This window comes from Triticum dicoccoides, chromosome 3B (assembly GCF_002162155.2).
Source record: "Triticum dicoccoides isolate Atlit2015 ecotype Zavitan chromosome 3B, WEW_v2.0, whole genome shotgun sequence".
Lineage (NCBI taxonomy): Eukaryota > Viridiplantae > Streptophyta > Magnoliopsida > Poales > Poaceae > Triticum > Triticum dicoccoides.
This window is the reverse complement of record NC_041385.1, coordinates 669,132,534-669,158,436: the sequence shown is the minus strand read 5'-3', so window position 1 is coordinate 669,158,436 and position 25,903 is coordinate 669,132,534. Positions and strand designations below refer to the sequence as shown.

General features: G+C 46.4%; 12 non-coding genes and 1 pseudogene across 12 annotated transcripts; 1 reads left to right on the top strand and 12 right to left on the bottom strand.

The window, feature by feature from the left end:
* Positions 1–1,088: 1,088 nt before the first annotated feature.
* Positions 1,089–25,472, top strand: LOC119277738 (annotated as a pseudogene).
* On the bottom strand, positions 2,195–2,266 carry TRNAQ-UUG. Its single transcript has one exon. It is a non-coding gene; the product is annotated as a tRNA-Gln (tRNA).
* Positions 3,192–3,263, bottom strand: TRNAQ-UUG. The gene has a single exon. It is a non-coding gene; the product is annotated as a tRNA-Gln (tRNA).
* TRNAQ-UUG lies at positions 6,114–6,185 on the bottom strand. The gene has a single exon. It is a non-coding gene; the product is annotated as a tRNA-Gln (tRNA).
* TRNAQ-UUG lies at positions 14,263–14,334 on the bottom strand. Its single transcript has one exon. It is a non-coding gene; the product is annotated as a tRNA-Gln (tRNA).
* TRNAQ-UUG lies at positions 15,227–15,298 on the bottom strand. The gene has a single exon. It is a non-coding gene; the product is annotated as a tRNA-Gln (tRNA).
* On the bottom strand, positions 16,210–16,281 carry TRNAQ-UUG. The gene has a single exon. It is a non-coding gene; the product is annotated as a tRNA-Gln (tRNA).
* On the bottom strand, positions 17,193–17,264 carry TRNAQ-UUG. Its single transcript has one exon. It is a non-coding gene; the product is annotated as a tRNA-Gln (tRNA).
* Positions 18,179–18,250, bottom strand: TRNAQ-UUG. Its single transcript has one exon. It is a non-coding gene; the product is annotated as a tRNA-Gln (tRNA).
* Positions 19,161–19,232, bottom strand: TRNAQ-UUG. The gene has a single exon. It is a non-coding gene; the product is annotated as a tRNA-Gln (tRNA).
* TRNAQ-UUG lies at positions 21,129–21,200 on the bottom strand. Its single transcript has one exon. It is a non-coding gene; the product is annotated as a tRNA-Gln (tRNA).
* TRNAQ-UUG lies at positions 22,074–22,145 on the bottom strand. The gene has a single exon. It is a non-coding gene; the product is annotated as a tRNA-Gln (tRNA).
* TRNAQ-UUG lies at positions 23,159–23,230 on the bottom strand. Its single transcript has one exon. It is a non-coding gene; the product is annotated as a tRNA-Gln (tRNA).
* Positions 25,473–25,903: the final 431 nt, after the last annotated feature.

Genomic DNA, 25,903 nt, shown 5'->3' with positions numbered 1-25,903 from the left:
TTCCGTGCTTTTCCCGTATACGTGCTTTGAGTAGAAGAAAGCGTACGCCTAGTTGACCTCCAGCAATTCACGAATTTGGGGATAGAGAGGGCACAGCATGAGTTAAATTCGTTGGCGCTCGATGCAATCTATTCGACCCTGGACAAAAGGGATCAGCAGGAGCTATGCACTATTAGTGTTAGTCTTGTTAGTTACTGCGGCACTGCTTCCTTGTGCTGTTGAGAATTGTCTCCATTTGAGCTTTGATTGGTTGAAATTGTGCAAGATTTCTCAGAGACCATACTGCTTGCTACCTTGCTGTTTATGGAGGTTGTATAGTTCCAGTTTCCAAGTAAATGTGCAACCATGCAATGGCCTTGCGTGCAAATACTTCCATGTTCTGTCCTACAAAATTGCCAACCCTTCAAAGAGTGGTAATGGTATAACGTGTGTTTAGAGGAGTCCACTAGTTGGGTGGCTAATATCTCTATTTTGTCTGCTAGTTGGGCAGCAAATCAGCACCTAGTGCCTAAACGCCAATTAGGTGGGCCTAGGAGGGATAAATTGGCTAGCAGGAAGGGTGTCATCTAGTGCCTGGTGGCCCTCTAGGTGCACTAGGCGGCTGACTTTTAGAACACTACCTTTCTCACAGCATTACTTCTCATGTACTTATTGCCAGTAAATCTGTCGCACAGAATTGACTATGCTAAGAAAAAAAAAAGATAGAAATGGAAATTTTATGTCCTAGATGGTCGGATATGTGCCATTAGATTTAGAGGTGCTAAATCTTTCTCTCAAGATAGTTAGGAAGTTGTAGAGCCTTCCCTCTGCAGCATGTAAAACTGTTGACCCTTCTTTTAAACGTAATGGCTCGTAGGTGTAATGCATATTCTCGAAAGCTTACTCTGTCCTGCTTTGGTAAATTTTTATCTCTTCAGTATGTTCCATTGATGCTGCAATATGTTATTTTAATTAATTCTTATTAGGCTTGTTGATTGACTTTATTTCACTCCTATCTCGATGTGCATTTATCTTTGTTCTGTTGTGCCAATGGTGAACCAAGGGCCTTGATAACATGTTTCAGCATGAATAATTAGTTGATAGCAGTTGAATACTTGGATTGCAGCATATTCTGCTAAGTGCTTTTCATGTGGCTACTTTGCTTATGACCAATTGGATATGATCTGCTACCAGCTATACAGTGGATGGATTCCTGGAATTCTCATGCATCACGTTATTCTGCTCATTTGCTTTATGCTGGCTCTGTATCGGAATGAGACAATCAACTACCTGATTCTCACTCTTCTGTGCGAGGTACATATATATCTTCTCATATTTCCTGGCATTTTATTTTGTTGACAAAGTTGGTTTACTTGCTCACTTCATATGTCTTATCATTTGCCATGGGGTTACTGTTTACCCGGTTTTCATTTGAGAATAAGTGTGTATACTCCTCGAGAGAATCCTTTCCTTGCACTTATAAGTTGCATTGCACCTAAATTGTGACTAACAGACCATCTTAGTGTCCTTCGATGTAAATCAGTAAACTAGCATTGCTTTCCAACTGAGGATTGCGAGCTGCTGGCACAAGCATGTCCATAGCCGGTAGATGGCCACGTTAATAAGTTGCAGCCCAAACTTTATTGAAGTAAATGAGAATACAAAGAGAACGTACAGAAGACCTTGCACTTTATCAATTCATCACAATTTAGAACAAATAATATGGTCAGTCCATTCAGTATGACCTTGTGAGGTTAACTGTTTTGATTGCCCAGCTGGGCTTTGAACCACTCAATAGTGGCCATTGCAGTTCCTTCTTCAAGTTCACTAACATTGCTAGAATACAATATTTGGAGGTCTTGCACGGGTTGAAGCATCACATTGCTAGAATAGAATATTAATGAGGCATTGATGTCTCATTTTAAGAACATCGGTACTGTAATCAGTGGGCAAGGTGTACATTTAGTTGCAGCAACTAATCTGAAGTTAGTAGGTGTACACTTTTCTTTCACTTGTGAGTATTTGTACTATGGAGGTCTGTGTACATTGTACCAAGGAAATACTAAATGTCAGCAAGAATAGGATTACATTCTACCCTGGAAGCACCAATGTCAGCTAAAAAATTGCGAGTCGATATTTTACCCGAATACTAAATTTCAGGAAAAAAAGTGACTACATTGTACCATGGAAATACTAAAATGTCAGTTAAAAAAGTAGGTCTCGCCGGGATTTGAACCCAGGTTGCCAGATTCAAAGTCTGGAGTGCTAACCAGTACACTACGAAACCATTTGTTGAGTGTGGTACGCTGATTGTTATATTTCTGTCATAGGTTTACAGACAGAATATTTGCCTTAACTTGATGGTTCCTGTTAATTTTCCTTCCCTTTTTTTTGGACTTATTCCATTTGCCACTTGGCAGCTGAATGGAGCAAGGAACACCTGACGACTACCTTCTTTTTCCAATAAATTTTAGCCGGAGGCTCCATAGTGTGGTCATTGAGCTGCTATTAGGGTTTACTAGGTGTTTAGTGTTTGTTTGGTGTTTTTTCTCTTCTTCATCATTAAGCTTCAAGGATATATATTATGCACTTAAGAACACACAACATACGAGAGGAGATGCATTGGGAGAACCATTGGATAACAGAATTTATCTAGCTTCATCATGACTAGTCAATAGTGGGTTTTCCACAATTTGTTCTATGGACCTTAAAAATATAAGCACATGGAAAAACACTGTTAGTATTAGCATCACCCTCGTCGTGGTAGGGTTGCCCTTTTTACACATCTCAGATATCTCACTTCTGTGGATCAGTAGTTCAGTTCAGCCTTCACTGTAAGCAGCGCGGAAGGGGTACATTTGGTTGCAGCGTCCAGCGGCTAATCTGAACTTAGTAATATAGGTACTGGATGTGCCTTTCTTGATAGTTTACTGTAAATTTTGCCAAGGTTATAGTCACACCAATGTAAATCAGAAGACAGAGGTATGTTTCAAGTGCTATTAGCCGCTAGACTGAGTATTTGTAGCATGGAAGGTCTTGATACATTGTACAAGGGAAATACTAAATGTCAGCAAAAATAGAAGTATATTCTACCCTGGAAACACTAAATGTCAGCAAAAATTTCAAGTCAATATTTTTTCCTGAATACTAAATGTCATAAAAAATGTGAGTACATTGTACCATGGAAATACTAAAATGCCAGCTAAAAAAGCAGGTCTCACCGGGATTTGAACCCAGGTCGCCAGATTCAAAGTCTGGAGTGCTAACCACTACACTACGAAACCATTTGTTGAGTGTGATCCACTGATGGTTATATTTCTGTAATTTGGGTTACAGACAAAATATTGTTTCTTTGCTCGATTCCTGTAAATTTCCTTCCCTTTTTCTGGACTTGCTTCTGTTTGGCACTTGGCAGCTAAATGGAGAAAGGAATATCCGACGAAGAGGAGAGGAGGGGCTAGCCTTCTAGCGTGTGGATGGGTGCAGCTCACGGCTCGCCATGACAGAAGACGGGGTGCCGCCCCGTCGCACCGGCGCGGGCGACATGAGCACCTTCTTCCGCTGCGACGCTAGTGCTGTGGGTCGTGTCGGTGGGGTTTGAGATCGGCGTGCGGGGCTGCCGTGAACTGGCAGCCGTGGCCGCCGGCTTCGCCTTCTTCCAGGTCGCCAACGGCCGTCCGCGCCACTCTTCGTCAACACCGCCTACCCGCTCCTCCACTCCCCCCCTCACTTCGGCCTCAGGTCTGGCCCCTCTCTCTGTTTCACCCCCTCTCCGAATCCTCACATTTCGCCCTGTAGCTTTTCCCATACATGCGCTTTGGGTTAATCGACTAGAAGAAAGCGTACGCCAGTTGACTTCAAGCATTTCGCGAATTTGAGGACAGATAGGGTGTGGCAGATTAATCAGTTGGTAAACTTGTTGATGCTTGATGGAATTTGTTCGACCCTGGAGTCCTGAACAAAAGGGAGCAGCATGAGTTATTTACTCAGAGTTATCTTGTTACTTACTATGATACTGCTTCCTTGTGCTGTCGAGAATTGTCTCCATTTGAGCTTTGATTGGTTGAAATTGTGCAAGATTTCTCAAAGCCCATATTGCTTGCTAGTTTATAGCATGTTCGGCTTCTAGAGGTTGTCTGGTTCCAACTTCCAAGTAATGTAGCAACCATGCAATGGCCTTTCGTGCAGATACTTCCATGTTTTTCATACAAAATTGCCAACCCTTCAAAAGAACGGTAATGGTATAAAGTGTGTTTAGAGCTTGGACGACAAATATCTCCACGCTAGTTGGGCGGCAAATATCTCCATTTTGTCTTCTAGTTGGTCCTAGTGCATAAACACCAATTAGGTGGGCCTACGAGGGGCAAAATGGCTAGCAGGAAGGGTGTCACCTAGTGCCTGGGGGCCCTCTAGGTGCACTAGGTGGCTGACTTTTAGAGCACTACCTTTCTCACAACTTACTTCTCATGTACCACTACTTCGCAGGTACTCACTCTGTCTCAAAATGTAAGACATTTTTTTGATACAAAGGGAGTATCAAAAAACATCTTATATTTTGAGACAGAGGGAGTACTTATTACCAGTAAATCTGTCGCACAGAATTGACAACGATTAAGCAAAAAGATAGAGATGGAAATTTTATGTCCTAGACGGTTGGATATGTGCCATTAGATTTAGAGGTGCTGTTCTTTCTCTCAAGATAGTTAGGAAGTTGTAGAGCCTTCCCTCCGCAGTATGTAAAAATTGTTGATCCTTCTTTTAAATGGATGACTCGTAGGTGTACTGCATATTCTCGAAAGCTTACTATGTCTCTTTTTGGTAAACATTTATCTGTTTAGTTTGTTCCATTGATGCTGCCATATGTTATGAATTCTTAGGCTTGTTGATCGACTTTATCTCACTCCTATCTCGATTTGCAGTTATCTTTGTTCTGTTGTGCCAATGGCATACAGGGGCCATGAGAACATGTTTCAGCATGAAGAATTAGTTGGTAGCAGTTGGATTGGAGCATATTCTGCTTTGTGCTTTTCGTGTGGCCACGTTGCTTATGGCCAATTGGATATGCTCCGCTACTGACTATACAGTGGATGGATTCCTGGAATTCTGCTGCATCACCTTATTCTGCTCATTTGCTTTACGCTAGTTCTGTATCGGCATGTGACAATCAACTACTTAATTCTCACTCTTCTATGCGAGGTACATATGTCTCTTCTCATATCTTCTGGCATTTAATTTTGTTGGCAAAGTTGGTTACTTGGTCACTTCAAATAGTTTTTTGTCTTATCATTTGCCGTGGGGCTATTATTTACCCAGTTGTCATTTGAGGAATAGGTGTGTACTCAAGAGAGAATCCTTTCCTTGCACTTATAAATTGTGTTGCACCTAAATTGTGACCAGTAGACCATCTTAGTGGCCTGTGATGTAAATCACTAGCATTGCCTTTCCAACTTAGGATTGCGAGCTGCTGTCACAAGCATGTCCATAGTCGGTAGATGGCCACATTAACAAGTTGTAGCCCAAAATTTATTGCAGTAAACCTGTTGCCGGAGTGATAATACAAAGAGAACGTAGAGAAGACCTTTCACTTATCATTACAATTTGGAGCAAGTGACATGGTCGGTCCATTCAGTATGACCTTGAAGGTTAACTGTTTTGATAGCCCAGCTGGGCCTTAAACCACTCGATAGTGGCCATTGCAGTTCCTTCTTCATGTTCACTAACATTGCTAGAGTACAATATTTTGAGTACTTGCACGGGTCGGCGCATCACATTGCTAGACTAGAATATTAATGAGGCATTCATGTCTCATTTTAAGAACAATGGTATTGAAATAAGTAGTTTAGTTCAGTCTCCACTGTAATAAGTGGGGAAGGTGTACATTTGGTTGCAGTGACTAATCTGAAGTTAGTAGGTATACACTTCTCTTTCACTTGTGAGTATTTGTATGTTCTGGGTAACTTCTACCAAGGAAATACTAAATGTCAGCAAAAATAGGAGTACATTCTACCCCGGAACACTAAATGTCAGCTGGAAAATCGTGAGTCGATATTTTTCCGAATACTAAATGTCCAGAAAAAAATGTGAGTGCATTCTGCATTGTACCATGGAAATACTTAAATGTCAGCTAAAAAAGTAGGTCTCGCCGGTATTTGAACCCAGGTCGCCAGATTCAAAGTCTGGAGTGCTAACCACTACACTACGAAACCATTTGTTGAGTGTGGTATACCGATGGTTATATTTCTGTCATTTGGCATACAGCTAGAATATTTTCCTTTACTTGATGGTTCCTGTTAAATTTCCTTCCCCTTTTTTTGGACTTACTTCCATTTGCCACTTGGCAGCTAAATGTATCCGACAAATACCTTCTTTTATTTTTTCAATTCATTTTAGCCAAAAGCTCCATTGTGTTGGTGCGATAATTTTGTCTCATTGAGGTGCTATTAGGTGTTTAGTGTTTGCTTGGTGTTTTTTCTTTCTTTTTTTTGACTGAAAGACTGTAAGGGAGGCCCCTACAGTATAATTTGTGCAGCAAACCCTGGGTGGGTGGGAAGGCATCAGCCCCTTCCCACCACTAGGCTATGCCTTAGTCTGCCTATTAAGCTTCAAGGATATATATTATGCACTTAAGAACACACAACATATGAGAGGAGATGCATTGGGACAACCATTGTATAACAAAATGTATATAGCTTCAACATGATTAGCGTAGTGGATTTTTCACAACTTATTCTATAGCACCTTAAAAAATAAGCACATGGCAAAAGCATTGTTTCTATTAGCACCATTGTTGTCGTGGTTGAGTTGCCTTTCTTAACGTCTCCGATATCTCACATCTATGGTCAGTAGTTGTAACCATACCTCCCCCTGCACCTCTTCCATCTAGCTCATCGCCTGCCGCTATCATCTCATCTTACCTCTCTGACTATCCTAGGACTGAATCTGCGCTTAACTGGTCCACCCCCTTCGACTATTTTACGACAGAGGTAATGCCGACTTAGCGACGAAGTTGTAGCCCAAACTTTATTGCAATAAACCTGTTTCCGGAATGATGATACATGGAGAACATAGTGAAGACATTTCCTATCCTTAGTTCCTTACAACTTGGAACATGTGGTCGGCATTCAGTATGACCTTGAAGGTTAATTGTTTTGATTGTCCATCTTGGCTTTCAACCACTCACTATTGACCTTTGCAGTTCGTTTTCCATGTTCACACACATTGCTAGAATACAAGATTTTGAGCTCTTGTACGTATCCGCATCACATTGCTAGAATAGAATGTTAATGAGGCATTGATGTCCCATTTTAAGAACAAGGGTATGAGCATCTATTGAAATAAGTAGTGAGTTCAGTTTCCACCTTAAGCAGTGGGGAAGTGGAACATTTGGTTGCAGCGTCTATTCTAAAGTTAGCAAGCATAGGTACTGAATGTCCCTTTCTAGATAGTGTACTGTAAATTTTGGCGAGGTTATAGTGACACCAATGTAAATCAGAAGACAGAGGTATGTTTCAAGTTTTATTAGCCTCTAGACTATGAGTATGAGATGTGTGAGTAATTGAAACCTGGACACTGATGGCTCCACTCCCGCCTAGCTCCGCTCCCATCCTCTAGCCCCTCCGAGACACCCCTGCCTGCCGTCGTCGCCCCGTGCCAGCCGCCCACCCCTAGCTCCCCTCTCCCCTCCTCCCTGCCATGGAGGCCCCAAGCGCCGCCCCCGCCGACCGTCGGGTGACCCTCTCCGGCGAGCGCGTGTCCTCAGGCGACTGTTGGCTCAGCTCGGAGAGCGAGTCCTCGGCGCGTTCCTACAGGGACGTCGCGCTCACCCCGCTGGCCCCCGCTGTGCCGCCGGCGACTAGGGCCCCTGGCCGCACCTCGCCGGCCGCCCGCGTGCCTGCCAGGCAACGCCTCGGCCCTCGCTAAGAGGTCCACCGCGTTTCCGGCGGGGCCGCACTCGACGCGGACGAGTTCCAGCAACCACGGTGCAGGAACCGCTGCCGCCGCCCGAGCTAGGACGACACCGCCAGCCGCTCGCCTCCTCGCCGTCGCAGCCCATCTCCGGAGGAGGTTGCTGGGCTGTGCTTTCGACTCCTCGACCACCGCCACCGGGTTCGTGACTGCACCAACGACGTCCGGTGCAGGTGCTGCCTCACCTCAGGCCACGAGTCTCATGACTGCGACTTTTGGCGCAACGACGGCGCGCGACCTCGCCGTGACGCCCCTGGCAGTGCCGGCACGGTCCCGGCCCCTCCCACGCATCGTCGGGCCACCACCCCACCGGCGCCTCCCGCGCTCCCGTCGCCGGCGGCCACTCCCCAGCTGCGCCCCGACGTGCCCGTGCGGGTCATCATGGCGCAGTCCACGGAGATGGAGGAGGCCGAGCGGGTCCTTGGCCGTGCCATGGTGGCATCCATCACCGGCAACAGGCCGTAGGTGGCCGCGGCCGAGGTGGCCGAGCTGCTCTACCGCTCCCTTGAGCTCTTTGAAGGCGACTTCACCGTGCACGAGCACCACCCTGAGGACTTCCTCATCCTCTTCTCCTCCCTGGACACCATGCTTCGTCTCAATGGCGAGCACTTCATCAGCTCGCCACGGTTCGCGCTGTCGCTGCGGCCTTGGTGCAAGCTTGCGCATGCCGGCGCCGACGGGTTTGAACACCGCGTCGAGCTTGAGCTCCGCGGCATCCCCGCTCAAGCTTGGCACCTCTCCACCGCCGAGCACATCCTCGGAGCGAGCTGCTGGATTGAGAGGCTGCACCCCCGCACGCGCTCTCGCGCGGACCTGGCCGTCTTTCGCCTGTCCGCTCGCGTGCACGACCCAGCCGACATCCGCCGCGCCGCCATCCTGGAGATCGTCGAACTGCTACCAGCCTGCATCCCCTCGGAGGCGTCGGAGGTCAGGACGCTCACGTACCCTGTCTCCATCGTGCTCGCACGCACTACCCCGCTCCGGGCGCCCCCTCCCGGTGCCCAGGCTAACGACGACCCTGGCAGAGGCGACACTGGTAATGGGCACGGCCAAGGCCAGGGCTCCGGTCATGGCCAGGCAAGGCGCCGCAGCCGGAAACGAAGGCGCACTGATGCTGCGCCGGGCGGCCGGGCTGATTGCATGGCCATGGACGCGCCTGCTTAGCGAGCTTGCGACCGCTCAGGGCGGTCCGACGGGCTGAACACAGCGGTCTCCTGGCCTCGGCCGGCGGCGGCGGCGGCGTCACTCGTCTGGCCGTCGCGGGACGGCATGCTGTCGTGGCCGAGTCAGCTGGGCCTCGCTCGTTCTCGTCACCGAGCCAAAAGTGGGAAAAGAGGGAAAAGGAAGGGCCCACAGCTGCAGGCTTTGGCGGCTGATCCTACGCGAGCGGCTGTCGCACCCGATGACGACGCGCGGTCGGTTGCTCAGAGGCTAGCTGGCGCGCTTCCATCGGTCGCTGAGGAGCCAGAAGGCCCAGGAAGTTCAAAATCGGGCTCCCCCCTATCCCGAGGACGATTCCGCGGGTCCCACCTCTGCCGCCGCTGATCCATCACCGTGTCGGGATCTTGCCCTTTTGAGCCAGGTCCTAGACTCGCAGCCTGTGGAGCTTGGGGCTTCAGAACGGCCAGGATCGCCTGCCGCCTTGTCGGGGCAAAGCAGCGCCTCGCGTACTCTTAGGCCCAGGATTCCCCGCTGACCAGTCATCGCTGTCCCCCGACTCCACTTCTGCGGTTCTGGCGGGAGGTGACGCACCGATTGGCGCCCAAACCGCTATCGCACCCGCGGCCGTGGTCTCCCCTCATCGCATGGCCGCTGTTGGGCCAGATGGGCCAAATGGGGCTGGGCCGCTCCATGCTGAGCCTGAACCCCCAACCGCGCTCCCCTTTGAGGCTGCTGCCGGGCCACTCGCCACTGGGGCGTCGGAGGCCGGGGCCCAGAGGCCAATTTCCATCCTGCAGCGACCCCCGGGATCCTCCACGCCAGCGCCCAACACTGATCTGCGGTCGCCTGCACCCAAACCCCGCTCTCCGGCATCTGGACGGCATCTGGACGGCACCACGCAGCAGGCTTGGACGCTCGGCGAGTTTCTGGCCGCGGCTACGAAGCACATCAGTGTGTCGCTGCCGACTCTCGGGAAGCGGCCACGTCGTCCCCTCAACTTTGCCCCACGGCGAGGACGTTCCGCGGCTGCGGCCACACCCGTGGCGGCGCCGCCGACGGAGGGCCCATGTGCAGATCCTACGCACACTGGGGATCGTAGGTACCAACCAGAAGATCACAACCATCGAGATGAAGGCCTACGACGACATGTTCGCGGCGCCAATCCCCCTGTCCATGCTCAAGGCCATCGCTGCCCTGGTCGATCGGGAGATCCCAGCGTGCTTCGCCTCCCCCACGCGCACGGCCGTTGCCGGCGACAGCTAGGTCCGCCTGCCACTCATCGTCGACCCCTTGTTCATGGATCACGGACTAAAAATCGCTGTTTGGAATGTACGCGGCCTCAACTCGTGCGCCCAACGTAGTGCTATCCGCTCTCTGTTGGGCACTACCGGAGCCTCCATTGTATGCCTTCAGGAAACTAAGATGGCTTTTGATCTACTTGCCCATTGTGCTTGACATTCTCGGCTCCGAGTTCGACGACTACACGTACCTACCGGCTGATGGCACGCGGGGCAGCATCCTCCTAGCCTGGAAGAGCAGGGCTGTCACGATCTCCGACCCGCTGCTCACCCAGAACGCGCTCACGGCCAAGGAATCCGTGGTCTCCGGGACGCCGTGGTGGCTGACGACGGTCTATGGACCCCAAGACGACGCGGACAAAATTTTGTTCCTCCAAGAGCTGCGCGATATTCGGGCGGCATGCCCCGGCCCATGGATGCTATGTGGTGATTTCAACCTCATATACCGCACGGAGGACAAGAACATGGGTGGCCTGCATCGGCGCATGATGGGAAGGTTGCGCCGCACCATCAACGACCTCGCCTTGAAGGAGATATATCTCAACGGGCGTCGCTTCACGTGGTCGAATGAGCAATCGCCGCCCACGCTAGTGCACCTTGACCACGTCCTTTGCACGTCGGACTGGGAGGATGCGCACGGCGAATGCCACCTCCAGTGCCTTGCTTCGGTCGTGTCGGACCACTTTCCGCTGCTGCTTGATTGCTCCCCCATGCCGGCGGCGCACAAACGCTTCCACTTCAAGGACTATTGGCTCAGGCTTGACGGCTTCCACGACACCGTTACCGCGGCTTGGAGCTTGGTGCATGACGACGACCCATTCCGGCGGCTGGTCAAGCGTCTCCAGGCCACTGCCCGCCGCTTATCGAGTTGGAGCGCCAAAGCCACGGGCAACATACAGGAAAAACTAGCCATATCCCGCGAGCTGATCTTGCGCTTCGACAAAGCGCGGGAGGACTTGGTGCTCGCCTCCGGAGGAATGGCTCCGCAAGCAGCTCAAGCTCGCCTACCTCGGCATGGCATCCATGGAGCGCACGATCGCTAGGCAACGTGCCCGTATCGCGTCTCTCAAGGACGGCGACGCCAACACGAGCTTCTTCCACCGGCAATGCTCCTACCGGCGACAGAAGAACCGCATATACAGCCTCGACGTTGACGGGCATGTGCTCACGGATCATGAGGAGATGGCCAACGCAGCGTTTTCGCATTTTGATGGCTTGCTGGGCACCGCTGTTGACCGGACGCACACCCTGTACCTCTCCCAACTCATCGAGCCCGGCGACCTCGCATGCCTAGACGCGCCCTTCAGCCAGGAGGAGATATGGGACGCAATCAAACGCATGCCGGCGCGCAAAGCGCCTGGACCGGATGGCTTCACCGTGGAGTTTCTGCGCGCCTGCTGGAGCATCATCCGCCATGACATACAGGACGTTTTCGAGCTGCTTTACACGCTGCGCGGCCGCGGGTTCAACAAGCTTAACCAAGTGCTGCTGACCCTGCTGCCTAAGCGCGCGGACGCCCACAAGCTTGGTGACTACCGGCCGATCTGCCTGATCCACATTGTGGCCAAGATCTTCGCGAAGGTCCTGTCATTGTGCCTCACTCCCAAGCTCGACACCCTAGTAAGCCGCAACCAAAACGCGTTCATTGCCGGACGTAGCCTCCACGACAACTTCCTCCTAGTTCGGCAATCCCTCAAGATGCTGCACCAACTTGGCGCACCCAGGATCATGCTCAAGCTCGACCTCACACGCGCCTTCGACTCCATCTCGTGGCCCTTCCTCTTTGAGGTGCTGCGCCAGTATGGGTTTGGGGACCGATTCCGGGAGTGGCTGGCCATTCTGCTCTCCTCGGCAAGCACGCGGGTCATGGTCAATGGAGTTCCCGGCCCGCCAATCTGGCACCACCGCGGCCTGCGACAAGGTGACTCCACCTCCCCACAACTCTTCGTGCTGGCGGTGGACACCCTTGGGAGGCTGATGCGTCACGCCCTACAGACCGGCATCCTTCAGCAGCTGCATCCCCGGCGAGCCATTCCGGCGATCTCTCTTTACGCCGATGATGTGATGCTTTTCTGCCATGCCACTACCAAGGAGATTGCCGCTGTCAAAGGCATCCTGGACGTGTTCGGTACGGCTTCTGGGCTCCGGGTGAATTACGCCAAGAGCTCGGCCATGGTCCTTCACGCCAGCGACTACGGTGAGGGGCTGTTGGAGCCACTTGGGTGTCCCGTCGTGGCCCTGCCGGTAACTTATCTGGGCATCCCGCTCTCCGCTCGCCGCCCATCCGCAGCCCAGCTGCAACCCCTCGTCGACGCAGTGGCGGGCCGGCTCCCTTCCTGGAAAGCTTGGCTGATGAACAAAGCGGGACGGCTAGCGCTCGTCAAGTCGGTGCTTAACGCGATACCGATCCATCAACTGCTAGCGCTAGCGCCTCCAAAGAAAACCCTGAAGCAACTAGAGAAGATTCAGCGCGGGTTTCTTTGGGCCAGCCGCGCGGACGCCCATGGTGGACACTGCCACGTCAAACTGGCGCCGGGTTTGCCGCCCGCTTAAATATGGCGGCCTCGGCATCCGGGACCTCGAGCGCACGGGGCTATCGCTTTGGTTGCGCTGGCTCTGGCTCGCGCGCACGGACACAAATCAAGCTTAGCAGGGGCTGGACCTGCAATTTACGACGGAGGAGCGCGTGCTCTTTTATGCCTCCACGACCATGGCCATCAGAGATGGCAGGACAGCCCTTTTTTGGGAGGATCGCTGGCTCGGCGGCCAATCCGTCCGCGAGCTCGCGCCCATGCTTCTCAAGTGCATCCCCAAGCAACGCCAAAAGTCGAGAATGGTGGTGGAGGCCCTGGCCGGCAACAGCTGGGCGCGTGACATCCATGGTCTGCTCGGCCTCCCAGAGATTGGACAGTACCTAAAGCTCTGGCACTTAGTGCAGCATGTCGAGTTGTCCAATGAGCCGGACAGGCTGCTCTGGAGCTGGACAGCCAACGGCGTTTACACCGCCCAGTCTTGCTACCGGGAAACCTTCCAGGGCGCGACGGGCTGCCACTCCTGGAAGCTCATTTGGAGGAGCTGGGCACCGCCCAAGGTGAAGTTCTTCCACTGGCTGGCATGTCAAGATCGCTGCTGGACCGCGGAGAGACTTGCACGTCGTGGCCTGCAACACCACCCGCGGTGCCTTCTGTGCGACCAGGAACCGGAGACGATTAGGCACCTGATGCTCACGTGCCCATTCACTAAGCAGACATGGCATGAGGTCCTATCTTGGCTGCGCTTACCGGCGCCGGCGCCCGAGCACGACGGTTCGCTCATGGATTGGTGGCTGCGCGCAAAGGAATTCACACCGCCAGCGCTTCGCAAGGCGCTCAAATCCGTGGCGCTTTTGGTGCCGTGGATGATTTGGAAGCATAGGAACGTGTGTTTTCGACCATGTGAACCCATCGCTGAATGAGCTTGTAGACAGGATTAAAGACGAGACCCGATGTTGGGCAAAGGCCGGGGCTCAAGGGCTCAGGGTCGTTTTGCCATCATCCTGGGATGTTCACTGAGCCCCTGTTGGCTGTGTAAAAACTGCCTCCTAGGAGGATGTAAATCCCCTCTCTTTCCAATGCAATGAAATGCAAAAGCCATTTGCGTTTTCTCGAAAAAAAAGACTGAGTATTTGTACCATGGAAGCTCTGAGTACATTGTATACCAGGGAAATACTAAATGTCAGCAAAAACAGGAGTACATTCTACCCTGGAAGCACGAAATGTCAGCTAAAAATTGAGAGTCAATATTTTTCCCAAATACTAAATGTCATAAAAAATGTGAGTATATTGTACCATGGAAACACTAAAATGCCAGCTCAAAAAGTAGGTCTCGCTGAGATTTGAACCCAGGTCGCCAGATTCAAAGTCTGGAGTGCTAACCACTACACTACGAAACCATTTGTTGAGTGTGACTCACTGATGGTTATATTTCTGTCATTTGGCTTGCAGACAAAATATTGTTTCTTTACTCGACGCTTACTCTTAAATTTCCGTCTGTTTTTTTGGATTTGCTTCCGGTTGCCACTTGGCAGCTAAATGGAGCAAGGAATATCTGCTCTTTTTCTTTTCAATTCATTTTAGCCAAAGGCTCCATTGCGTGGGTACGATCATTTTGTGTCCTTGAGTTGCTATTAGGATTTACCAGCTATGAGGTACAATAAGTTGGAAAAAGTAATATGGTCGATACATTCTGTGTGGCCTTGAAGGATAATTGTTTTGATTGCCAGATGTTCTTTCAACCACTCACTAGTGGCCATTGCAGTTCCTTCATGTTCAATCACATTGCTAGAATACAATATTTTGAGTTTTGGAATGGGACTGCAACACATTGCTAGAATAGAAAATTAATAAGCTATTGATGTTCCATCTTAAGAACATGAGTATACACATGTATAGAACTAAGTAGTTCCGTTCGGCCTCCACCATAAGAAGTGGCCAAGGGATACGTTCGGTTGCAGCTATTAATCTGAAGTTTGTGTCTATAGGTCCTGACTGTGCCTTTATTGATAGTGTACTGTAAATTCTCGCAAGGTTATAGTCATACCAATATAAATCAGAAGACGGGCGTTTAAGTGATATTAGCCTCTAGACCGAGTATTTGTACCATGGGAGGTCTGGGTACATTGTACTTGAGAAATTCTAAATGTCAGGAGGGGAGTACATCCTACCATGGAAACACTAAATGTCAGCAAAAAAAATTGTGAGTCAATATTTTTCCTCAATACTAAAAGTCGTAAAAACATGTGAGTACATTGTACATGGAAATACTAAAATGCCAGCTAAAAACATAGGTCTCGCAGGGATTCGAACTCAGGTCGCCAGATTCAAAGTCTGGAGTGCTAACCACTACACTATGAAACCAATTGATGGGTGTCATCCACCGATGGTTATATTTCTGTCATTTGGCTTACAGACGAAATATTGTTTCTTTACTTGATGCTTCCTGTTAAATTTCCTTCTGCCTTGTTGGACTAGTTCTGATCGCTACTTGGCAGCTAAATGGAGCAAGGAATATCCGATGAATGACTTATTTTCTCTTCTCTTTTCAATTCATTTTAGCTAAATACTTCATTGCATGGGTATGTCATTTTGTCTCGTTGATTGCTATAGGATTTAGGTGTTTGAGGTATGATAATTGGAACAAGTAATATAGTCGGTCCTTGAGGGATAATTGTTTTGATTGTCCAGCTGTGCTTTCAACCACTCGCTAGTGGCCATTGCAGTTCCTTCTTCATGCTCATTTTGACTGTACGGGTCTGCATCACATTGCTAGAATAGAATATTAGTGACGCATTGATGTCCCATTTTAAGAACAAGGGTACGCGCATCTAGGGAAATAAGTAGTTCAGTTCATCTCCAGCGTAAGTAGTTGGGAAGGGGTACGTTCGGTTGCAGGTACTAATCTCAAGTTAGTAACTACAGGTACTGAATTTGCCTTTCATGATAAAAGGGCAGCGCAGGGTCCAGGGAATTTGCCTTTCTTGATAGTGAAATATAAATTTTGGCAAGGTTATAGTCACACCAATGTAAATCAGAAGACAGGTATGTTTCAAGTGTTATTAGCCTCTAGACTGAGTATTTGTACCATGGAAGCTCTGAGTACATTGTACCAGGGAAGTACTAGATGTCAGCAAAAATAGGAGTACATTCTACACTGGAAATAATAAATGTCAGCAAAAATTGACAGTCAATATTTTTCCCAAATACTAAATGTCATTAAAAAATGTGAGTACATTGTACCATCGAAACACTAAAATGCCAGCTAAAAAAGTAGGTCTCGCTGGGATTCGAACCCAGGTCGCCAGATTCAAAGTCTGGAGTGCTAACCACTACACTACGAAACCATTTGATGAGTGTGACTCACTGATGGTTATATTTCTGTCATTTGGTTTGCAGACAAAATATTGTTTCTTTACTCGACTCTTCCTCTTAAGTTTCCTTCTGTTTTTTTGGATTTGCTTCCGGTTGCCACTTGTTAGCTAAATGGAGCAAGGAATTTCCGATGAATGACTTATTTCTCTTTTCTTTTCAATTCATTTTAGCCAAAGGCTCCATTGCATGGGTACGATCATGTTGTGTCAGTGAGTTGCTATTAGGATTTACTAGGTGTATGCGGTACAATAATTTGGAAAAAGTAGTATGGTCGATACATTCTATATGGCCTTGAAGATGGTTGTTTTGATTGCCAGATGTGCTTTCAACCACTCACTAGTGGCCATTGCAGTTCCTTCTTCATGTTCAATCACATTGCTAGAATACAATTTTTTGAATTTTAGAATGGGACTGCAACACATTGCTAGAATAGAAAATTAATAAGCTATTGATGTTCCATCTTAAGAACTATGAGTATACACATGTATAGAACTAAGTAGTTCAGTTCGGCCTCCACCATAAGAAGTGGGCAAGGGATACATTCGGTTGCAGCGATTAATCTGAAGTTTGTGGCTATAGGTCCTGACTGTGCTTTTATTGATAGTGTACTGTAAATTCTGGCCAGGTTATAGTCATACCAATATAAATCAGAAGACGGGTGTTTAAGTGATATTAGCCTCTAGACCGAGTATTTGTACCATGGGAGGTCTGGGTACATTGTACCTGAGAAATTCTAAATGTCGGGAGGGGAGTACATCCTACCGCGGAAACACTAAATGTCAGCAAAAAAAATTGTGAGTCAATATTTTTCCCCAATACTAAAAGTCGTAAAAACATGTGAGTACATTGTACATGGAAATACTAAAATGCCAGCTTAAAACATAGGTCTCGCAGGGATTCGAACCCAGGTCGCCAGATTCAAAGTCTGGAGTGCTAACCACTACACTACGAAACCAATTGATGGGTGTGATCCACCGATGGTTATATTTCTGTCATTTGGCTTACAGACGAAATATTGTTTCTTTACTTGATGCTTCCTGTTAAATTTCCTGCTGCCTTGTTGGACTAGTTCCGATCGCTACTTTGCAGCTAAATGGAGCAAGGAATATCCGATGAATGACTTATTTTCTCTTCTCTTTTCAATTCATTTTAGCTAAATACTTCATTGCATGGGTATGTCATTTTGTCTCATTGATTGCTCTAGGATTTAGGTGTTTGAGGTATGATAATTTGGAACAAGTAATATAGTCGGTCCTTGAGGGATAATTGTTTTGATTGTCCAGCTGTGCTTTCAACCACTCGCTAGTGGCCATTGCAGTTCCTTCTTCATGCTCATTTTGACTGTACGGGTCTGCATCACATTGCTAGAATAGAATATTAGTGACGCATTGATGTCCCATTTTAAGAATAAGGGTACACGCATCTAGGGAAATAAGTAGTTCAGTTCATCTCCAGCGTAAGTAGTTGGGAAGGGGTACGTTCGGTTGCAGGTACTAATCTCAAGTTAGTAACTACAGGTACTGAATTTGCCTTTCTTGATAAAAGGGCAGCGCAGGGTCCGAGGAATTTGCCTTTCTTGATAGTGAAATATAAATTTTGGCCAGGTTATAGTCACACCAATGTAAATCAGAAGACAGAGGTATGTTTCAAGTGTTATTAGCCTCTAGACTGTGAGTATTTGTACCACAGAAGCTCTGAGTACATTGTACCAGGGAAGTACTAAATGTCAGCAAAAATAGGAGTACATTCTACACTGGAAATAATAAATGTCAGCAAAAATTGAATCAATATTTTTCCCAAATACTAAATGTCTTAAAAAAATGTGAGTACATTGTACCATGGAAACACTAAAATGCCAGCTAAAAAAGTAGGTCTCGCCGGGATTCGAACCCAGGTCGCCAGATTCAAAGTCTGGAGTGCTAACCACTACACTACAAAACCATTTGTTGAGTGTGACTCACTGATGGTTATATTTCTGTCATTTGGTTTGCAGACAAAATATTGTTTCTTTACTCGACGCTTCCTCTTAAATTTCCTTTTGTTTTTTTGGATTTGCTTCCGGTTGCCACTTGTTAGCTAAATGGAGCAAGGAATTTCCGATGAATGACTTATTTCTCTTTTCTTTTCGATTCATATTAGCCAAGGGCTCCATTGCATGGGTACGATCATGTTGTGTCAGTGAGTTGCTATTAGGATTTACTAGGTGTATGCGGTACAATAATTTGGAAAAAGTAGTATGGTCTATACATTATATATGGCCTTGAAGATGATTGTTTTGATTGCCAGATGTGATTTCAACCACTCACTAGTGGCCATTGCAGTTCCTTCTTCATGTTCAATCACATTGCTAGAATACAATATTTTGAGTTTTGGAATGGGACTGCAACACATTGCTAGAATAGAAAATTAATAAGCTATTGATGTTCCATCTTAAGAACATGAGTATACACATGTATAGAACTAAGTAGTTCAGTTCGGCCTCCACCATAAGAAGTGGGCAAGGGATACGTTCGGTTGCAGCGATTAATCTGAAGTTTGTGGCTATAGGTCCTGACTGTGCCTTTATTGATAGTGTACTGTAAATTCTGGCAAGGTTATAGTCATACCAATATAAATCAGAAGACGGGTGTTTAAGTGATATTAGCCTCTAGACCGAGTATTTGTACCATGGGAGGTCTGGGTACATTGTACCTGAGAAATTCTAAATGTCGGGAGGGGAGTACATCCTACCGTGGAAACACTAAATGTCAGCAAAAACAATTGTGAGTCAATATTTTTCCCCAATACTAAAAGTCGTAAAAACATGTGAGTACATTGTACATGGAAATACTAAAATGCCAGCTTAAAACATAGGTCTCGCAGGGATTCGAACCCAGGTCGCCAGATTCAAAGTCTGGAGTGCTAACCACTACACTACGAAACCAATTGATGGGTGTGATCCACCGATGGTTATATTTCTGTCATTTGGTTTACAGACGAAATATTGTTTCTTTACTTGATGCTTCCTGTTAAATTTCCTTCTGCCTTGTTGGACTAGTTCCGATCGCTACTTGGCAGCTAATTGGAGCAAGGAATATCCGTTGAATGACTTATTTTCTCTTCTCTTTTCAATTCATTTTAGCTAAATGCTTCATTGCATGGGTATGTGATTTTGTCTCGTTGATTGCTATAGGATTTAGGAGTTTGAGGTATGATAATTTGGAACAATATAGTCGGTCCTTGAGGGATAATTGTTTTGGTTGTTCAGCTGTGCTTTCAACCACTCGCAAGTGGCCATTGCAGTTTCTTCTTCATGCTCATTTTGACTGTACGGGTCTGCATCACATTGCTAGAATAGAATATTAGTGACGCATTGATGTCCCATTTTAAGAAAAAGGGTACGCGCATCTAGGGAAATAAGTAGTCCAGTTCATCTCCAGCGTAAGTAGTTGGGAAGGGGTACGTTCGGTTGCAGCTACTAATCTCAAGTTAGTAACTACAGGTACTGAATTTGCCTTTCTTGATAAATGGGCAGCGCAGGGTCCGGGGAATTTGCCTTTCTTGATAGTGAAATATAAATTTTGGCGAGGTTATAGTCACACCAATGTAAATCAGAAGACAGAGGTATGTTTCAAGTGTTATTAGCCTCTAGACTGTTGAGTATTTGTACCATGGAAGCTCTGAGTACATTGTACCAGGGAAGTACTAAATGTCAGCAAAAATAGGAGTACATTCTACACTGGAAATAATAAATGTCAGCAAAAATTGAATCAATATTTTTCGCAAATACTAAATGTCATAAAAAAAATGTGAGTACATTGTACCATGGAAACACTAAAATGCCAGCTAAAAAAGTAGGTCTCGCCGGGATTCGAACCCAGGTCGCCAGATTCAAAGTCGAGTGCTAACCACTACACTACGAAACCAATTGATGGGTGTGATCCACCGATGGTTATATTTCTGTCACTTGGCTTACAGACGAAATATTGTTTCTTTACTTGATGCTTCCTGTTTAATTTCCTTCTGCCTTGTTGGACTAGTTCCGATCGCTACTTTGCAGCTAAATGGAGCAAGGAATATCCGATGAATGACTTATTTTCTCTTCTCTTTTCAATTCATTTTAGCTAAATACTTCATTGCATGGGTATGTCGTTTTGTCTCATCGATTGCTCTAGGATTTAGGTGTTTGAGGTATGATAATTTGGAACAAGTAATATAGTCGGTCCTTGAGGGATAATTGTTTTGATTGTCCAGCTGTGCTTTCAACCACTCGCTAGTGGCCATTGCAGTTCCTTCTTCATGCTCATTTTGACTGTACGGGTCTGCATCACATTGCTAGAATAGAATATTAGTGACGCATTGATGTCCCATTTTAAGAACAAGGGTACACGCATCTAGGGAAATAAGTAGTTCAGTTCATCTCCTGCGTAAGTAGTTGGGAAGGGGTACGTTCGGTTGCAGGTACTAATCTCAAGTTAGTAACTACAGGTACTGAATTTGCCTTTCTTGATAAAAGGGCAGTGCAGGGTCCGGGGAATTTGCCTTTCTTGATAGTGAAATATAAATTTTGGCGAGGTTATAGTCACACCAATGTAAATCAGAAGACAGAGGTATGTTTCAAGTGTTATTAGCCTCTAGACTGTGAGTATTTGTACCACAGAAGCTCTGAGTACATTGTACCAGGGAAGTACTAAATGTCAGCAAAAATAGGAGTACATTCTACACTGGAAATAATAAATGTCAGCAAAAATTGAATCAATATTTTTCCCAAATACTAAATGTCATAAAAAAATGTGAGTACATTGTACCATGGAAACACTAAAATGCCAGCTAAAAAAGTAGGTCTCGCCGGGATTCGAACCCAGGTCGCCAGATTCAAAGTCTGGAGTGCTAACCACTACACTACGAAACCATTTGTTGAGTGTGACTCACTGATGGTTATATTTCTGTCATTTGGTTTGCAGACAAAATATTGTTTCTTTACTCGACGCTTCCTCTTAAATTTCCTTCTGTTTTTTTGGATTTGCTTCCGGTTGCCACTTGTTAGCTAAATGGAGCAAGGAATTTCCGATGAATGACTTATTTCTCTTTTCTTTTCAATTCATATTAGCCAAAGGCTCCATTGCATGGGTACGATCATGTTGTGTCAGTGAGTTGCTATTAAGATTTACTAGGTGTATGCGGTACAATAATTTGGAAAAAGTAGTATGGTCGATACATTCTATATGGCCTTGAAGATGATTGTTTTGATTGCCAGATGTGCTTTCAACCACTCACTAGTGGCCATTGCAGTTCCTTCTTCATGTTCAATCACATTGCTAGAATACAATATTTTGAGTTCTTGTATGGGTCTGCAACACATTGCTAGAATAAAATATTTAATTAGCCATTGATGTTCCATCTTAAGAACACGGGTATCCGCATCTTATGGGAATAAGTAGTTCAGTTGGGTCTCCACCATAAGAGTGCGGAAGGGATACATTCGGTTGCAGTGACCAGTCTGAAGTTTGTCGCTATAGGTACTGAATGTGCCTTTATTGATAGTGTACTGTAAGGTTATAGACTTATAGTCACACCAATATAAATCAGAAGACAGGGATGTTGTAAGTGTTATGAACCTCTAGACTGAGTTTTTGTACCATGGAAGGTTTGGGTACATCCTACCATGGAAACACTAAATGTAAGCAAAAAAAATTGTGAGTCGATATTTTTCCCCAATACTAAATGTCATAAAAAAATGTGAGTACATTATGCATGGAAATACTAAAGCGCCAGCTAAAAAAGTAGGTCTCGCCGGGATTCGAACCCAGGTCGCCAGATTCAAAGTCTGGAGTGCTAACCACTACACTACGAAACCATTTGTTGAGTGCGATCCACGATGGTTATATATCTGTCATTTGGTTGAGTGTGATCCATGATGGTTATATATCTGTCATTTGGCTTACAGACAAAATATTGTTTCTCTACTCGATGCTTCCTGTTAAATTTCTTTCTGCCTTTTTGGACTAGTTCCGGTTGCCACTTGGCAGCTAAATGGATCAAGGAATATCCGATGAGTGACTTATTTTGTCTTTTCTTTTCAATTCATTTTAGCTAAATACTTCATTGCATGGGTACGTCATTTTGTCTCGTTGATTGCTATAGGATTTACTAGGTGTTTGAGGTATGATAATTTGGAACAAGTAATATAGTCGGTCCATTCAGTATGACCTTGAGGGATAATTGTTTTGATTGGCCAGGTGTGCTTTCAACTACTCGTTAGTGGCCATTGCAGTTCCTTCTTCATGCTCACTCACATTGCTAGAATACAAGATTTTGAGTGACGGGTCTGCGTCGCATTGCTAGAATAGAATATTAATGAGGCACTGATGTCCCATATTAAGAACAAGGGTACGTGCATCTAGGGAAATAAGCAGTTCAGTTCAGTCTCCAGCGTAAGTAGTGGGGAAGGGGTACGCTCGGTTGCAACAATAATCTGAAGTTGGTGACTATAGGTACTGAATTTGCCTTTCTTGATAAAAGGGCTGCTCAGTGCACGTAACTCCTTGCTTGCGCAGGGTCCAGGGAATTTGCCTTTCTTGATAGTGAAATGTAAATTTTGGCGAGGCTATAGTCACACCAATGTAAATCAGAAGACAGAGGTATGTTTGAAGTGTTATTAGTCAATAGACTGAGTATCTGTACAATGGATGGTCTGGGTACATTGTACCAGGGAAATACTAAATGCTGGCAAAAATAGGAGTACATTCTACCCTGGAAACACTGAATGTCAGCTAAAATATTGTGAGCAATATTTTTCTCCAGTACTAAATGCCATAAACATGTGAGTACATTGTACCATGGAAAAACTAAAATGCCAGCTTAAAATGTAGGTCTCGCCGGGATTCGAACCCAGGTCGCCAGATTCAAAGTCTGGAGTGCTAACCACTACACTACGAAACCATTTGAGTGTGATCCACTGATGATTATATATCTGTCATTTGGCTTACAGACGAATTATTGTTTCTTTACATGCTTATTAAATGTCCTACTGTCTTTTTGGACTTGCTTCTGGTTGCCACTTGGCAGCTAAATGACGCAAGGAATGTCCGCTGAATGACTTATTTTCTTTTTTCTTTAAATTTTATTTTAGCCAAAGGCTCCATTGCGTGGGTTATTAGGATTTACTAGGTGTTTGAGGTACGATAATTTGGAAAAAATGGTAATGTGGTTGATCCATTCAGTATGACCTTGAAGGATTATTGTGTTGATGGGCCAGCTGTGCTTTCAACCACTCGCTAGTCACACTGTAAGTGGGATGACCTGCGGGCGTCCCGTGTGACGCCGCATCTACCCACATAATTTATGTGGGATTAAGTAGGCTGCACACATAATTTATGCGGGATTACGTGGGCTTCCGCATACACACTTACTCCACAACGATGTGAATAGCAGTTGCAAGCTAGCCGCAGTACAGAACAGTGTCCATAGGCTATAACTTGAGTAGTACAAAGATGCACCGCCGGTGAGCTCTCCTTTTTTTTTTGGAAAAGGAGGATTACCCCCGGCCTCTGCATCAGAACAATGCATGCTGGTGAGCTCTCCTGCCTGCTATGACTTATACTCTGCCGGTCCTAACTTTCCTCTGACAGACTCCAACTATCACCAGGACTATTTATCCATGTACTAATGGTAGATGACTTATGCACTAGGATTTTAACTGAACAAATATATTCTGCAGGATAACCTGGGAAGCGCTAATTGAATAGTGAGGAATAACATGGGAATAGTTACTGTGCAGCTGAGCCTGGGCTCAGAAGTGGATTACCGGGCATTGATGTCCCTTTTTAAGGACTAGGATATATGACTATATGCATCTACTGAAATAGGTAGTTCAGTTCAATCTCCACCGTAAGCAGTGGCGAAGGGGTACGTTTGGTTGGAGCTACTAATCTGAAGTTAGTAACTGTAGGTCCTGAATGTGCCTTTTTGAAAGTGTACAATATTTTGAGTTCTTGCACAATGGCTCCTTCAGTCTGAAGTTAGTAACTGTAGTTTCCTTCCAGTGCACCGCTCCTAAATCCTAATGTCTGATATAGGTACTTTGGTATTTCAGACCATGTACGAGAATCTCCGTCAGGTGGTGGCTCCTTCAGTCTGAAGTTAGTAACTGTAGTTTCCTTCCAGTGCACCGCTCCTAAATCCTAATGTCTGATATAGGTACTTTGGTATTTCAGACCATGTACGAGAATCTCCGTCAGGTGGTAGGCCTAACGTCAAGGATACCTGAGTAACTTTCTAGAAGTCTTCTGCACGAAGGTACAGGCTTCCAAGCACAAGTTCCAGATATACATACAAGAGGGAGTGAGAGCTCCACCAGCCAACCGTGTTGGGGAGGTAGAAGATGAACCAGCTGGTGCTCGCCATGCAAAAGTGGAAGATGACCCGGATACTGATGTTGATCTTATGAAGATCTCATTCTCACGTCGACATGATTATGAAGACATTGATATTGAAACGGGGGGCAGTGGCAGCGATGAGATGGAAGGGACAGCCTTCGTTTCTAGACATACAGCGAATACAGATGGACAGGTTCCGGCAGTTAAGAGAAGTGGTATGACACTAGAGCCGGGGCCGAAGACTCTACTATGACACTAGAGTGAGGGCCGAAGAACTGCGAAATTGCATATCTCATTGTTAGACGTAACAACAAGTGTGTCAGCTTTAAAACACGCACTGCCATCTCGTAGAGAAGCTCTCAGTAGTCAGTGTGTGATCAGATAGATGCCGATGATAGTTTATGTGGATAGCTAAGCTGATGAGCTGATTAATTCAGACCAAATCTGGAGAGGCATGAACAATGCCTTTCATGCTTCTTGAACTGGACTGCTTCCATCAGTGATTTCCACCATTTTGTGTCTGCAGTTTCTTTCTTAATGAATTGGTGCGGCATCCTACCTCGTCTTGATTTTCTTGGGTGCTATTTGTTTCGGATAGATGCTAGCGATATGGATACCTAAGCTGATGACTGATTTGTTCAGGCTAAATCTGGAGAGGCAGGAACTGAATGCTGCTTTCATGAACGTTTTCCGCCAATTTGTTCATGGGTGTCTCATTTGGGTTTCTTTTTGCTAGTCTTATGATGATGTTGGTATGATTCTTTTTGTAACTCGATGATGTGGAATACTTATGATGCGACCTGTAATTCCCCTGCCCCTGCTTTCTGTGTTCATTTCAGTCACTGCTCACCATGAATTATCACCCAGTCACCATTGCATCCTTCCGACTTTCCAAGAACATTCAAAATTTGACTTGGATGCAGATCTAACTCGTCCAATATTGGTCCTGAATATTGTTACCTCAACCAACCACATACAGATATCATACTATTTGTTGGTTTGTGCTGCCGACATGAACTTCATTCATGTCGCGATCGGCGCCAGATGCATATCCGTGGTTGACTGCTGGTCGTGTCTCTGTCAGCGTTCCTGGCTGGGCTTCTGGATTCGGAATTCTGCGCTGGACGTTACGTCCCAGACTCCCAGTAGATGCCAGACTCTGAAGACCTCAAAATTGTCTGCTCTGAACCGAGTGGATTTGCATGGTCCAGCGAAAATACAGTGTTGTATGGTCTCA